The sequence below is a fragment of the Crocuta crocuta genome, unplaced genomic scaffold, assembly GCF_008692635.1.
Source record: "Crocuta crocuta isolate KB4526 unplaced genomic scaffold, BGI_CrCroc_1.0 scaffold586, whole genome shotgun sequence".
In the NCBI taxonomy this organism is placed as follows: domain Eukaryota; kingdom Metazoa; phylum Chordata; class Mammalia; order Carnivora; family Hyaenidae; genus Crocuta; species Crocuta crocuta.
In genome coordinates, this window is record NW_027532407.1 from 1106728 (window position 1) to 1123672 (window position 16945).

Sequence of the window (16945 nt, forward strand, 5' to 3'; positions counted from 1 at the left end):
GTACGATATAGTGATTCAACAATTCTATACAATACTAAGTGTTCATCGTGATAAGTATATTATTAATCCATCTCCCAATCCACCTCCCCTCAACTATCGGTGTGTTCTCTATAGTTAAAAGTTTGTTTCTTGATTTGCCTCTCAGTTTTCCCCCTTTGCTTACTTGTTTTTTAAATTCCACATATCAGTGAAAACATATGATATTTGCTTTCTTGGACTAACTTATTTCACTTACCATTATACCCTGTAGCTCCATCTATGTTGCTGTAAATGGCAAGATTTCATTCTTTTCAACGGCTGAGTGATATTCTATTATGTATATATACTACCTTTTCTTTATCCATATACCTATCGAGGGGTACTTGGATCATTTCCATAATTTGGCTATTGTAAATAGGGCTGCTATAAACATAGGGGTGCATGTATCCTTTCGAATTAGTGTTTTTGTATTCTTTGGGTAAATACCCAGTGGTGCAATTACTGGATTGTAGGGTAGTTCTCTTTTTAATTTTCTGAGGAACTTCTATACTGCTTTCCACAGTGGCTGCACCAGTTTGCATTCCCACCAATGGTATAAAAGGATTCCTTTTTCTCCATACCCTTGCCAACACTTGCTGTTTCTTGTGTTTTTTACTTTAGCCATTCTGATAGCTGTGAGGTCAGAATATCTCATTGTGGCTTTGATTTGCATTTTGCTGATGATGAGTGATGTTAAGCATCTTTTCATGTGTCTGTTGGCCATCTGACCATTCATATGTCTTGTTTGGAGAAAATGTCTGTTCATGTCTTCTGCCAATTTTTAAGTGGATTATTTGTTTTTTTGGGGGGGTGTTGAGTTGTATAAGTTCTTTATATATTTTGGATAATAACCCTTTATTTGTTATGTCATTTGCGAATACCTTCTCCCATTTAGTGGGCTATCTTTTAGTTTTGTTGATTATTTCCTTTGTTGTGAAGAAGGTTTTTTTTTTATGTAATCCCAATACTTTATTTTTACTTTTATTTCTCTTGCCTCAAGAGACATACCTAGAAAGATGGAACTATGGCCAATGTCAGAGAAATTACTACTTGTGCTCCCTCCTAGGATTTTAATGGTTTCAGCTTTTATATTTAGGTTTTTAATCCATTTTGAGTTTATTTTTGTATATAGTGTAAGAAAGTGGTCCAATTTCATCCTTTTGCATGTAGCTGTCCTGTTTTCTCAACACCATTTGTTGAAGAGACTTTTTCCCATTGCATATTCTTAGAACAGCACATACTTTTATATGTATTTTCCAGGAGAGTAAGGAGAGGAATGGGATTGGAGATGGAAATAAAGGGAAAAGTAATAAAATGAATCAAAGATTTTCCTCAGATGGATGCTAAAAGTGGACTTTGGACTAATGACTACAAGCATCTGAGGTCCTTAAAAATGAAATTAAAAAAGACTGGCTCCATGCATTATCAGCATAAATGCAACACCTACTACAATGGCTTACCATCCTCATCTGTGCTCCAGGGCCAGGATGCCAGCCTTCTATTGAAAAATCATTAGATGATATTTGTGAGGCCCTTAAAACTCTCAGGACTCAGGCTCTTTATGAACAACAAAGACTTGTTACTCTGCATTGACACTTCTCAGAATTTTAATAACAGATCTCTTTGTTAATCAACATTCAAAATAATTGTTCCCAATGAGCCTATAAATATGTCTTAGAAGTGTACTGCTTTGACCATTTCATCCAATCAAAGATTGGAAGGGGATTAAGTTATAAAATAAATAAATCATGGGAATAAAAAGTACAGCATAGGGAATATAGTCAATAATACCATAATAACTTTGTATAGTGGCCAAAGGAAACTACATTTACCATGGTGAACATTTTGTAATGTATATAATTGTGGAATCACTATGTTGTACATATATATGCAACAGATATATATGTCAACTACACTTTAATTATATTTTTTAAATTACACTCATAAATGGCTATGACATTTTTTAAAAAGGAATGGAAGATCATTCAAGTAACTGACTCTGCCAAAAAACTGAAATAATTAAGTCTTTCACTTTCAATAGCACTTTCTGGTTTTTCATAGGTCCAGTGCTAAATGACAAGTGTTAACAGCTTTTCAGATCTGGATAAGGTGATTATTTCTTCAGTAATAAGAAGAGAGGCCTGAAAAAGTGGCTACAATGATTTTCTTCAGAACTAATAATAAGAGAACTAAGTGAAATAGAGGAATCTTCTCTGATCCATGTCCAGAGGCTGCTCAGCCCTTTAATTCAGAGCAGGATTATTTTAGCTTTAATAGTTAAGGACGTAATAGCCAAGTTAATTAAATTAGCTCACTTTGCTCTAGCTATTATAGTATTAATCCATTGTTATTTTTGGTAAAGCATATCATTGTAATTCTTTTACAATTTAGAGGCCAGGAGTATGCAATGGAACAGTACATTTGGAAGTAAACACCAGCACAAAATTTTTAAGACCTTTCCATTTTATTGAACTGAGTTTTATTTAATTTTTTCTCTCCTTTTATTTTCATCTACAATATTTGTATTCCTCAAATCTGGTCTGTATGTGTTCTGTTTATAATCTTTAAACATACAAATTTTATCTTAGCAGTCCATACAATAATTATCCCATGTATTCCAGACAAAGGACTTTTTTTTTTAATTTAATGTTTTATTATTTCTGAGAGAGAGAGAAACAGCGTGAGCAGGGGAAGGTCAGAGAGAGAGGGAGACACAGAATCTGAAACAGGCTCCAGGCTCGGAGCTACCTGTCAGCACAGAGCCTGATGCGGGGCTTGAACCCACGAACCGTGAGATCATGACCTGAGCCGAAGTCGGACGCTTAACTGACTGAGCCACCCATTTAATGTCCTTTATTACATGTAGGTCACTAAGTTAATTTTATGCATGAAGACCATTCTTATTCAGATATCTTTATCCAAGAAAGACAGCTCTTCACTTGTAAAAACTTTATGAGAGTTAATTGCACATATACCAGAGGTGAGGAAGGGGATTAGGGACAACAATTTGTGGTTAAATACAATCTTTTAATCCAGCTGTTGGGGAGTCGCTTGTGAAATCCTTGTGCTCAGAGCTTTGCCTCCTTTTAACTCTAAATAATTGTACAGTCATTGATTTAGGGAGCTGGAAGATTCACCTCCCCATATAAGGCACTTGCTGAATTAGAATCCTTTTAAAGGTATGTTTGACACCTCACATAACTGCAGCCTTTTTAGTTGCAGGTTATCACTAGGATATAAGCACCAGTTAACCCTGATTTCACCTCTGTTCCACATACAGCATTTGCTTCCTTATGCACTGTTGTTTATCTGTAGTATAGCCTCATTTTCCAAATCTAATCTAGCCTGCTCCCCTTTTCTGGGACAAATGAAAAGTAACTTGTCAAATAATCTTTCCACTGTAACTTTCAAAGAGTATCTTCTGGGCTTGAAAGCACCCTGGAGGTCCTGTGTGTTGGTTCACACAGCTCCATAGGAAGTCTGCACTAAATTTACCTCTCTGGTCTCTCTGTTACACCAGGAAATACATCCCAGAACAGTCATCAAATTGTCACCTGCTTTGTGTCATTTAACCCTAAAGAAGATACTGTACTGTTCAGAATAGAGACACCTTAATTTTACAGTTAAAAGTTGGAATTTGACACAAAAATCTACTTTTTCTAGATCTAACAGTTGTGGTGAATGTTGAAAGAAGGCTCAGCTTTGTATTTTGTGTTTTAAAATATGATCCAGCTATTCTCTATAAGCGAAGCATTGACAATCACCCACTCACTAGCCAGTGCTCCGCTCTGGGTCATCTGAAGTTGATTACTGCAGTCCTTGGAGGATGGTGTGAAATGCCAGTGAAATCGTGAACTAATTCAATGACATGCCTATTGTTCCACTCATTTAGGCAAGTGGTTTTCTGAACAGGAAGCATTTCACGTATTCCTGACCATACTAAATTAACTCAGAAAGTATAAGCATTAGACCCTTTGTTGTTTATCTCTACATCTCAGCTGTCTTACCAGGATGCAAGACCTCCAGGGTCTTTTTGATCATGAGAGAACTTGTGACCATTCAGAGAAGGCTAAATTAACTATCGTTAGGTCACAGGGATTTGGAAGCTAGAGCATATTGGCGGCATTTGTGGTATTGCCTTTGTAGAATTGACATCCTTAATTATAGGCAGCAGGTGGAGCTATGAGTGAATGAATGAATGACCTTCTATCTCCGGTCCTCAAGCTGACTTGCTTGGTATTATCACAATTTGGAGGCAATCACTGTCCCTCAGCTCCAGGTCAGCCTGAAATGCTGGCTAGGGGCCTGGGCTATTAGAAATATGCTGGCTCAGCTTGAAGGCCTTATTTCCCTACTCCCAAGCACAGATAAACAAGTTGCCTTCTAGAGTGTTAAGTACTTGAATGCTAACAGAAGCTACCATTTCCTGGATTTGGTAGAGCTGAGAAAGAAAGGCTACTCTGGAATACAAGACACCGAAGACTCAGTGCCTGATGAGTATAAGAAACGGGCCAAATACAGGAAAAAGAATACTGCACGGCATCACTAATGTGAAGTATCTAAAATAGTGAAATTCACAGAATCAAAGAGTGGAATGGTGGTTGCCAGCGGGCAGGCGGAGGGGAAGTGGGTAGTTGCTGATCAGTGGGTATAAAGTTTCACTGAAGCAAAATGAGCTCTAGAGATCTGTACAACAATACTGTACATTTAAACATTCGTTAAGAAAGTCAACCTCATGTTAAGTGTTGTTGCCACAATAAAATAATATTCGAAGCATAAAACAGCAGAGCCAGATTTATCTATACCTATTTAGTAGCCTTATCAACCAGTCATGAAGCATGACTCAGGCCTGGGGAACAGACAATAAAAAGATGGTTCACTTTTCAGAATAAGAATTCCCTGCCTTCAAAGAAGGCTGGTTGCCTCTTTAGCCCACATCCCTATTGTGAAATGCTTTTCTCATCTGCAGAACACTGTGGTTTACAGTTTACTCGAAGCTTGTTATTGTTTCTCTCTCTAATAACCCACATTTATGATTCTTCTAGAAGGGCTGCATTGATGGGGATGGAGTGTAACACCTGAAATAATAAGTTTTTACAGGAAATAATGTAAATGAAGCCTTTTGCCCTTAATGACCCATAATGAAATGCTCTTGTTACCAAGCTCTGCAGGCGAACCCAATGCAGTTGCCATGGAAACGCCCAGCTGCGCCTCCACACTGTTGCTTAATGATCAGTGTGATGTCAGGCTCTTGACATAACCACAAGCTTAGACAAATCTTTACAGCCACAGTGACAGTCCACTCGGGATTTCAGTATGTCTGAGTGAGGGCTCCTGTGTCCAGGTATAATTAAAATACATTCAGACCTATGATTGGAAATGCTTTTAGCAGAGAATTAGGTCACCTTTTAAATTCTCCATTCACTTTCATTTCTCCACATGACTGCCCAGTTGGAAGCAAGCCAGAAACAGGGTAGCCATAGCGCATTACTGAAGATGACGCTTCACATGCCTGTGTCCAGGCTTGCCCTTTACCCTTTGTATTGGTGGGTGAGTGGGTGGTCCACCCTGGTCCACACCAAAGAAAAACAAAACAAAACAAAAAAAGACACCACGAAGACCTTTTTGTCCTTTTTTCCCATGTTTCCTGCATCTACCTTCCACCATGACTGAGCCTGAAATTCTATTACTCATTTCTTTGATTTAGGCAACAAAGTCAAGTCCTTTTACCCAGAATGTAATTCTCAAAACCTATTATCTAGAAGGAAAAGACAGGCCCTAGGGAATCTGTCATTTTTCCTTCCCTCCTTTTATTTCTTTCTCCCTTCCCCCTTTTCGCTCTCTCTTGAAACTGTTTATTAGGTGCCTGTTATCTGCCAGGCAATTACCAGAAACACAGGATGAATAAGGTTCAATCCCTGTCCTCTAGGAGCCCATAGGTTATTAGACAGGACATGGCATGTAAGCAGACACGTAAACTAAAGAGACAGAGATGTGCACTAAGCCTAAATGGAGAAATGTACCTGAGAGAGAACAGGACAGGCTGGGAGATGAGGTGATGTTTGGGTTAATTTTGCAAGGAAATCAGTGGGATTAAAGTGAGGTAGAGGGACATTGTGAGAAAAGAGTGAAGGTATGGAATGATCTTGGATGTTTGTAGAATTGCAAGCAATTTAGAATGGCTAGAGCTTTGGCCATGAGAACAGTCAAGGAGAAATAAGACTTAGAAGTAGGTAGGGTTCAAATTCTAATGAGTTTTGACTAGGAGCTACTTACGATTTCAGGGAGAGAAGGCAGAGAATTATAACAGTCATTTAGGAAGATTATCCTCCCAGAAATAAAAAGCATGAACTGGGGAAAACATAGGGCAATTAGGAAGTTATTGAAACAGTGAGACTATAGAAGATATCTATTGCATTCTGTCTTTTATTATACATATATAATACAGATATAGATTTTTTTTTTTTTTTTTTGGTCTGCCTAGTGTCTGTCTGCCTTTTGGAAGAAAGGCCATCCAAGGGTGGCCACATGATCCAAGCAGCACCAATCAGATTTCTCCAATGAAATTTTACATATGGACTTCTGGACCTAGGATTACTATTTTCTTTCTTTTTACTTCAATATTAAAGGATGTAGCTTTTGGCTTCCAGTGACCATCTTTCCTGATACCTAGAGAGGGCTCTCTGATCATTAGGCCAATGGTTAGAGAAATATACACTAAAAGATGGGGAAACAGAGATTTAGAGATTTATTGACATTGTTTGAGCCCCTAAAATCTAGTACAGAGATCCAGCTGTGTCTAAAGTCAGTATACCAGTGGACTTTCCAGTTACACACGCCAATAAATTTCTTTAGGCTTGGGCAAGCTTCAGTTAGTGTCTTGTTACTTGTAACAGAATGTTTCTTGAAGAACCAGGTAAAAATGATGAGAACCTGAGTGGAAGCTGGAGAGACTGGAGAGGGTGGTTTCAGTGAAACTTCGGTAAAGTTAACTCAAGGATTAGAGAAGTGGGCTGAGTGAGACGTGCTAACAGAGGCACCTATAAAGACCTTGGGACACAGAGGTTCGACCCATTAGCCATGGATCTCCAATTCCTGCACAACCAGGGTTGTGAAGTTTCTGCTTTGGCAAATGGGTTGGTAAATAACATTTCTTCTTTTGATGGAGACTACTGTCTCCTTCGGAGTGGCCACATTTAAGGAAATTTAATCTTATGTTGAGCTGATTCTGTCTTCATGCCTCTAACTGGCCATGGTTCTTATTCACCAGGTCCTTACAGAATATATTTAGTGTCTCCTATAGGAAACCCTTCTCATATTTTAGGAAGACATCTGCATGTCTCTTATATCTTTACAGTCCAGACATCCTGTCTCTAGTTCCTTTCAATTGTGCTTCATTGGACTTGGTTTGGGTGATTTTTGAAGCAGTGCTTATCAGTATGTAAAGTTATCTTATCAGTTATTTGTTTGTCTACTGTTTTCATTAAACAGTCATCTCCGTATGAATAGAGACCTTGTGTGTTTTGTCCTTTATGTATCCTAGGCACCAAAATCAGTGACTTAAACAAAGTTGGCGCTCAATAAACATTTCATGGTATATAGTTTCTAGTTCATCAGTGGATCTCTTTGTCTATGTTTGTCTATGGCCCAACTGATAGGCAGTGTCCAATGCAACGTACAATACTCTGATATCAGTAGAAATGTTACAGAATGGAAGAGGATGGTTGTCAATTATATCTGGATCCATATATGCATATAAAGCACCCCAATACATCACTGGTTTGGGGGGAACTACATTGTATCATTACCCTATATCAGCCATCTAAAACCATTAAGTCTTTTTAATGTTGCTAAGCCATATCTTTCCATTCCTTGGTGGCATTGTCAAATTATTATTATATTTTTTGGTCCTTAGTTGAGAACTTCACATATATCCCTGCTAAAATTTAGCCTGATCAATGTCTGCATGTTTTTTTCTTGTGATTCTGTTGTGCAATATTTAGTCTCCAGGCTTTCTGTGATCAGTATGATTAATGAGTCTGACTCTAGGCTCTCAGAGGTGGCTTTCTGCATCATTTATGTTGCTATCTCCAAATCCTAGCTCATGACCAGTGACCAGAGCATACTCAGTTAAATGTTTCCTGGACAAATCCTAAGACATACCTTCTCTATTTTTCAAATTTATTAAAATGTGAGTAAGGATCTTTCTTTTGGTATCTATCTCTCAATATCTACTAATCCAAATATATGTGGATTCTGTGCATTTTTCTCCTTTTTTGTCAGAAAGAAAGTTTCAGGGTGTTTTGCTGTTGTCAAGATACACTGCACTTAACACTATAGAAACAATTTCAATGAAAAATTAGTTTAGACTGACATAGCTTGATATTAAGGAACCTTTACTGGTTTCTGGTGCTTGCCAATTCCCTTTCTATAGGTGCCTCATTCTCCCTTGTTGGGCAAAATGTCCTGTGAGCCCTCTTGTGGACCCTGGTTGGGGGTAAGAATTTTTAAAAGTTAACTGTGAAACTGCATTGGCCTTTCAGGTTGCTGCAGCAGATCAGAATTCATGGGGGGAATTTGGAGTAGGGAAACAGCTACAAAACACCAAAGGCTGTCTATATATACATACATATATATACATATATACATACATATACATTTACATATGTAAAATATATATATACATTTTAAATGTTTATTTATTTTTGAGGGAGAGAGAATTTCTGGGAGGTGGGGTGATAGGCAGGGAAAGAGAAAGAGACAGAGGATCCTAAGTGGGTTCTGTGCTGACAGGCAGAAAGTCCAAAGTGGGAGTTGAACTCAGGAATCAGGAACCATAAGATCATGACCTCAGCTGAAGTTGGATACTTAACCAACTGAGCCACCCAGGTGCCCCCCCAGACAGTATATTTTTAAAGCCTATGGTTAAGCTATAGAAAATTTCATTTTGTTTAGAAATAACTACACATGCCATGTCTATTCAAAATGTACCCACTGATGATTGTAATCAAGGATGTTCAAGATGGTACTTCTGGCCTTTCATTAATATGAAGATTATTTCTGGCAGACTGTTCATCCTAGGACTGGGCAAGAGGATCTGAATGGAGAAGGCAGGAAGTAAGGATGGGAGCTTACTGTGTTCCACACCCCTGTCTAAGGCCCTACTTGAGTTGAGTACATTGGTTACATAAGCACCACTTTTTCTCTGTGTTGAGGTAATGATTCTGGAACACTATGAAGGACTTTTCTTAGATTTCAATGTCTTTTAAAACCAAAGAGCATACGGCACTAGACCAAGCCAATAGCCCCTTTCAACATAAAACAGCATGACCCTTCTGTATAAAGTACTTTCATCTAGAATCCATTGGCATGAAGAGTCACATTTCCTTGAAATGTACAGGACATTTATTAACAGCCACAGCATCTCCTACATGATTTTTGGCTGCTTTTTCTCTGTGGGTTTTGGAAAGAAGAAAGGAATTCAGATTGGGCTATGTATGGGCCAATTCAATAGGCTTGTAGCATCATTTTGTTGAAGCTAATTTGTGGAGGCTGTCACGTTCCTCAAATCTGTGGCAGTTAGTATGATTACTATCACATCTCTACCATCACATTCCTACTCTCTATAGGCTGTAAATTAGGAATGGATAAAAATGCAGACAGATTACAAAGATGTTATTTTTTTCTCATATAGAGATGTTTTAGGCACTCTTAAATGCTTTACTGAAAAATGTTCCCAAAACTTTATTTTTAGCTTTGTAAGGCATAAGACAGTTTTTTGCCCCTCATCCTCCTAGCCTCTGTCTCTCCCCATCTCTCTCTTTAGAAAATCCTGAGAAAAGCATGAGCATCTTAGGATCACAATATCATTATAAAGTAAATTACTACTACTAAAGTGAGTTAAGTGGTAACCTCACAGTCTTAAAAGGTCCCTGCCTTGTCCTATATGTTGAATCAATTGCTGGAAAATAAGTAAGCTATAGGAGAGCTTTTATTTTTTTAATTATTATTTTTTAATGTTTTATTTTTATTTTATTTTTGAGAGAGAGAGAGAGACAGGGTGAGAGAGAGAGAGAGAGGGAGAGAGAGGAAGAGAGAGAGAGAGAGAGAGAGAGAGAATGAGTGGGGGAGGGGCATAGAGAGGGAGACGCAGAATCTGAAAAAGGCTCCAGTCTCTGAGCATCAGCACAGAGCCTAATGTGTGGCTCAAACTCACGAATCACGAGATCATGACCTGAGCTGGTCAGACACTTAACCCACTGAGCCACCCAGGTACCCCTAGGAGAGCTTTTAATTATGTAATACTTCACAACCCTTCTGGGGACAGGGACTGAGTTTGGCTAATTCTCATAGTTTGGTCCTGATTGGCACCAAGTGCCTCAGTGCATACTATTTGAATAAAAAATGATGAATAATAATAGCCCTATTAACATTTGTTGACTGATTGATTCAGTGACGTCACTCTTATCATTACCTAATTTCACTGCTTCCCCATTTCTCCACCAGATGGCAGAAGAAGGGCCTGATTATTGAGCTTGAGATATCTGATTCTTAGATATTAAATGTGAGATGGTGTTCAGAGGTAGGAAAGAATGCTGAAATATGTTGCTATAATTTTATTATGCTTCATACATGGAAATGTCTTGAAATAAAGAAAGGATTGTGAAGAACTTAGGTGCTAGGTTGGAGGTTAAAAGTTAAGCAAGGGATTATAAACCAAGGAATTTCTTATTGGTATTCTTTCTGGTATCCTTATAAAGAAGGCAACAGGGACAAGAACATTACTCAGTGAAGATTTTTCACCCATCTTGCCTCTGCATTTGAAAATGTAAACAGGAAAGACATATGGATATAAGATATCTCTTACTCAATGCGGCAATGGTTCTTGTCCTTACAGGAATTACGTTCTGTACTCCTATATAGCATTCATTCTGAGTATAAACCCTTAGAATTCATTTCACAGGATAGTTAGAATGTAGGAGTAAATAAAAGTGGTTAGTCAGGGACCAAGGTCTATCAGCAGACACAAAGAAGGGTTTGAATCCTTATAACTGATAAATGTTTTAATATCTTGGCACTTACAAGTATTGCCCAAGTTATTTACCAGTTCTTAAACAAACTGTGAGAAATATTTTATGATCCCCCTACAGAAGAATCTAAACTGGAGATAAGAAAAAGACAGTGTTTCAATCAAAAAACAACTTTACTGAACCCCATTCTCATCGGCATATCTTATCCAAATCTGAAAGCCAAAGCATTGGTCATAATTTACATAGTCTGTCATTGAGATAAATGACCATTAGAATACAGTTTGGAGAAAAAAGGAGTGAGTTGAAAGAGATTGTTTTGAGAATATTCTTTTTAGGTAATAACCTGCATGCTAGAAATGTGAAATTAACTTCAAGGCAGTGTTTCTAAGATTTTTAAATCCATATGTGAGAAGAATATTTTAAGAAACACACACATATTTATGATATTTTATTGCTTACCCACTCTGTTTTCTGAGACTTTGGCTTTAACCTTTTCTAGTCACCATGGCAACAAGGACACAAATACATCCATACCATGAGCTGGATCTATGAGGAATAATTTCCAACTGTATACATAGTATGAATATTTGACCTAAGCATTGCAAAGAGAATTTAATGTAATTTTAAATATAGTAAATTGTCTGAGTGAGTCATAAATTGGAAATAGTGTACATGGCTAGGAAAATGTAGTCTCATAAATGAACCAAGGGAAAACAATGTTGGATTTCTTCTCTCTAGAAACTCCATCTTGCCTTCCCACATCTCCCTTTCTGATGTAAAGAATGTCATGGGAAACTTGAAGAAAGGCATCCTTAAGACTTAATTTTTCTCCTGTTCAAAGTCCAAGCCTAAAATAAATGGTTTATTTTTAGGCAAATCATAAACCTGTAATCGGAGATGTTGGTCTTGCAAAAACACTGCAACTCCAATTACCGGCTGTAAGTTGCTTTCCTAAAAATCCTTCTAAAATATTCACTCTGCATTCTGAAAGAAGAAAACAGATGCTGCAATTTCACCCCTATAAGCTTCAAATATGGCTAGGGGGCTCCTCACACAAAATCTCATGAAAGCAGGGATGGGTGCATAGATTTACAATGGAATAAATTCTGCCCTGGACTTTACATTCGAAGTCTTAGGAAGAAGCAGGTAAGGATAATATCAGCAGTGAGACGCACGCATGTTGGGGAGTTTTCTGGGGTAGGGGTGAAGAGCCACATAAGAGAAGCAGGGAAGTGTGAATGCCAGAGACACAAAGAGATGCCCCTGCAGGGAGCCTTGAACTGATGCTTAACAAATGCTTTCTGATTTGACTGAGTGATCAAATGTGGTGTTAGTGTCAAGCCTTCTTAGTACTATTGCCTACAAATGCCTTTGGCAACCCATATCTTGGTTTATTTCCAGGAATAGGACTGTCCAAAGAGATGCCATTCCCCTGGGCTCTATGTGAATGAGCGGTGACACTTCTTGCTTGAGCCACATTTCTCCATTGAAAGCCTGTACTGAGCCCTTGCCCTGTGAAGAGAAGTCTCAGGTGTAATTTTGAGATTCTGTGGGGGTTGAATCTGAAAACCTCAGAAAACTGAGGTGCTGAGTTGCAGCAACCCTTACAGAGTAAATTAATAATAAGTAATAACATTTATGTACAAAGTCTGACTCATAACATGGCACAATGCTTAAGAGAAGATTTTATGCAGCCATTATAAAAATTTCAGGTCCTTTTTGTCCATCAAGGAAGTGGCATAGCTGAGTGGAAAGAATGTTGGCCTGGGAGGCCAGAGAAGCAAATTCAAGTCCCAGCTGAGCGGAGACCAGCTGTGAGACCTGACAAAGCCTCTCAGCCCCTCTGAAGTTCAGTTGTCTCAACAGCAAAATTAATATGCTGGTCTAGAAGATTGTCTATCTAATATTTCATTATTCTAGAGAGAATTAAAAAGGAAATGGAGAGCCCAGGTCAGTTTTACTTCTGACTTCCTTAGGTAGCCATTAGGCCTCTTAAAAAAAGGGAGAGGCATTTATATTCAAATTTTTTAGTTGGGTTTGAGAAATCAGAATAAAAGCCCAGAAACATGGCCCTAGGGTAGGAAGGAGAGCAAGGCATTTGATAAACAGCAACTGCCCACCCTCTTTCCACTCCTGACCTACCCTGGCCACACATCCATCTCCAGATGAACCATGTGGGATGGCCAGAAAAAAATAGCCAGGTGCAGAAAGAGCATGGGGATGGAGGAGGGGAGAAAAAAATATGAGCTTTTCTGGGACCATGGCAAATAGGATTTCTTTGATACTGAATGGAAAAGCATAGGCATTGCTGTTGGTTACTCGTCTGGCTTTTAATACTTTTAAGAGTCACATAACTTTTCAATTAAAAAAAGAGGAAGTATACACATACACATATATATATACACGTATTTGCCTGTACACAGCCCATCCCACATAAGAATCCTACAAAATGACTCACCTCCTCCCCAGGCACCCCCAGCTTTTACTCTTACTTTCTGCATCTTACTCTTTGTCTCTCACCATACGGCATAAACCCAGTGAAACACAGAGATTTGAAATGTGCAGAACTCTCTTCTAGATATTCTTGGTGCGACTGTCCTTTCACCCCGCCCTCTGCCTTCATGCTTCCACCACTACAAGAAGTAAGGACGGAACATGAGAATTCTGACTCATTTGAGAAATTGTAAACACCCAAACTTTTTTTACATTTGCTACTGTTTCCGTGACAGATTTTTCTTTAAGAATCTTTTTTTTTTTTTTAAGTTTATTTGTCTATTGTGAGACACAGAGAGAGAAAGAGCATGAGTGGCGAGGGTCAGAGAGAGAGAGGGAAAGAGAGAATCCCAAACAGCCTCCACGCTGTCAGTGCAGAGCCTGTGGGGCTCTAAGTCAGAAACCAGGAGATCATGACCTGAACTGAAATCAAGAGTTAGATGCTTAACTGACTGAGGCACCCTGTGCCCCTCCATAACAGATTTTTCTTTTCAGGAGATATGAACATTTCTAAAAAATTGAAATTAAACCTCTTTGAAGGATCCAAAAGGATGGTGGCTCTGGGAAAGTATTAAAATGGAATAACCCTGTATATATCTAAAATTGTAACATTTATGAAATTCCTAAGCACTTCAAATCCGCTAAAGTTAAAACCCAGTCTTCTCCATGTGTGTTTCCCTCTTTTGAAACAGAAAGGCAAATATCTCTTTAACTCTTTGATGATACAATGAAATTTGGAGTCACTGAAGGAGATCATTGCTAAGTGAGGTACTTTATTTTTTTTTTAATTTTTTTTTAATGTTTTATTTATTTCTAGGAGAGAGAGAGAGAGACAGCGTGAGCAGGGGAGGGTCAGAGAGAGAGGAAGTTACAGACTCTGAAACAGGCTCCAGGCTCTGAGCTGGCAGTCAGCACAGAGCCCGACGCGGGGCTCGAACCCACGAACCGTGAGATCACGACCTAAGTGAAAGTCGGACGCTTAACCGTCTAAGCCACCCAGGCGCCCCAAAGTGAGGTACTTTATGCTGAAGAGGTGATCACTATTCTGGCGTAGAACAGAAAAGCTATATATGTGTATATATAACTACAATTATGTATACTTATATTATTATATATTAATATATCATTATATATGTAAATCCTCATTCAGACAAAATTCCTCTTTTCCTTCCCCATATTATTCTCCAGTTACTCACAGAAGGATTTTACCACCATCAGTCTACTTGCAAATTCTTTATATAATTTCAACATTAATTTTGGTTCTCTTTCTAGAAATGCTGTGGAATGTGATGTGATCGATGCTAACTCACATCTGAAAGGATATTCCTTTTCAGCCAAGACAGACAGGATCTGATACTTTGGGGAGATCTGGTTGATAATATACAGGGAGCCGCCACCACCCCTCCTTGCCACCACCACCACCACTACCTACACACACACACACACACACACACACACACACACACACATTAATAGCAACAACAAAAACAACTCCCCTCTTCAGTCCTGATCTCATATTTCTCTTCCCGATCTGTCACCAATGCAATTAGAGATAATGTAAGAGAATGGGATAAAATATGAATGGGAGAAAGTTCTCATTCTTGGTCATATTCTATCTATAGCAGCCCATCATCAATTATGAATAGCTGTGAATGAGTTTACCATAGTCTCTGAGCCTGACTCCCCCCCACCAAAAAAAGAGGCAGATAACTTGTTCTGGACCACTTCATACCTGAAAGAGATGTAGCGAATGTAGGGAGAAAACAGTATGAGAGTGGAGGGCATGGAAAGCAGGAGAGAGAAGGGGTTGAAGAAAAACTTCATGATATCATATGGAGTATGGAGTCTAATAGGATGGGCTCCTTCACTGAATGCTTATTCTGTGTGCCTGAGCCAGTTATTTAATCTCTATGATCCTCAGGTTATTCACCTGTAAAAAAAAAAAGAATAAAATATTCACATGACTGGATTGTTTTAAGGATTATGTTAAAATATAAGTATAAAGCAACCCCTCTGGAAAACAGTGTGGAGGTTCCTCAGGAAATTAACAATAGAACTCCCCTATGACCCAGCAATAGCACTGCTAGGAATTTACCCAAGGGATACAGGAGTGTTGATGCATAGGAGCACATGTACCCCAATGTTCATAGCAGCACTCTCAACAATAGCCAAAACATGGAAAGAGCCTAAGTGTCCATCAATGGACAAATGGATCAAGAAGATGTGGTTTATCTATACGATGGAATACTACATGGCAATGAGAAAGAATGAAATCTGGCCACGTGGAGCAACATGGATGGACCTTGAGGGTGTTATGCTGAGCGAAATAAGTCAGGCAGAGAAGGACAAATATCATATGTTTGCACGTATAGGAAGATTAGGAGGAACTTAACAGAGGACCATGGGGGAGAAGAAGGGGGGAAAGGGAGAGAGGCAAACCATGAGAGACTCTTGAATGCTGAGAACAAACTGAGGACTGATGGGAGTGGGGGAGTGGGGAGGGGGGAGATGGGCATGGAGGGGGGCACTTGTGGGGATGAGCACTGGGTGTTAGATGGAAACCAACNTGAGCACTGGGTGTTATATGGAAACCAACTTGACAATAAACTATTTGTAAGAAAGAAAGAAAGAGAGAGAGAGAGAGAAAGAAAGAAAGAAAGAAATTAAAAAAATAAAGAAAAAGTATATAAGTATAAAGCATATCATACAATTCCCTTAAAATAATTTATTTTCATTAATTTATAATTTCTCAGAGATAACAATTATGTTTATATCATCATAGAAAAAGTTTGAAGCATCTCTTGTTTAGGGATGGTAACTAAAAGAACTTCTTATTCTAAAAAAAATTGAATATCTGGAGGATAACTATCTACAGAACAATGTGTAACATAAATGCCCAAAAACAGAGAAACAAAAAATAAATTATGGCAGGTTTATGCTACAAGGGACACTTTTAGACAGATATGTTATGCAAACAGTAATCCTAGAGAGCTGGAATGGCTGTACTAATATCAGACAACATAGACTTTAAGATAAGGAATATTCTTAAAGAAAAAAAGGTAATGGCAGTAGTAATGATAATAATCGTAGTAGTGATAGAGGGAAGCAGGAGATATAACAATTATAAATGTAAAGCTCCTCATGACCAAGCCACAAAGTACATGTAGCAATAACTGACAAGATGATAGTAGAAATACAAATAAACAACTATGGTTGGAGATTTAAATACTCCTCTCTCCATAGTTGATAGAATGAGAAATAATCAGTATGGAAGATTTGAACAATATCAACCAAGTTGGTCTAGTTGACATATATAAATGTACCACCACCAACCACAAGGTGCATATAAAAAATTTCCCAGTATAAATCAAAGGCTAACTCCATAAAACAAATAATGATAAATT

General features: G+C 38.3%; 1 long non-coding RNA gene across 1 annotated transcript in view; it reads right to left on the bottom strand.

Annotated features, from left to right (window-relative positions):
* The window catches only part of LOC144243653 (uncharacterized), a 94592-nt gene that overhangs the window by 37397 nt on the left and 40250 nt on the right, over positions 1-16945 (bottom strand). The gene's annotated exons all lie outside the window — the stretch shown is intronic.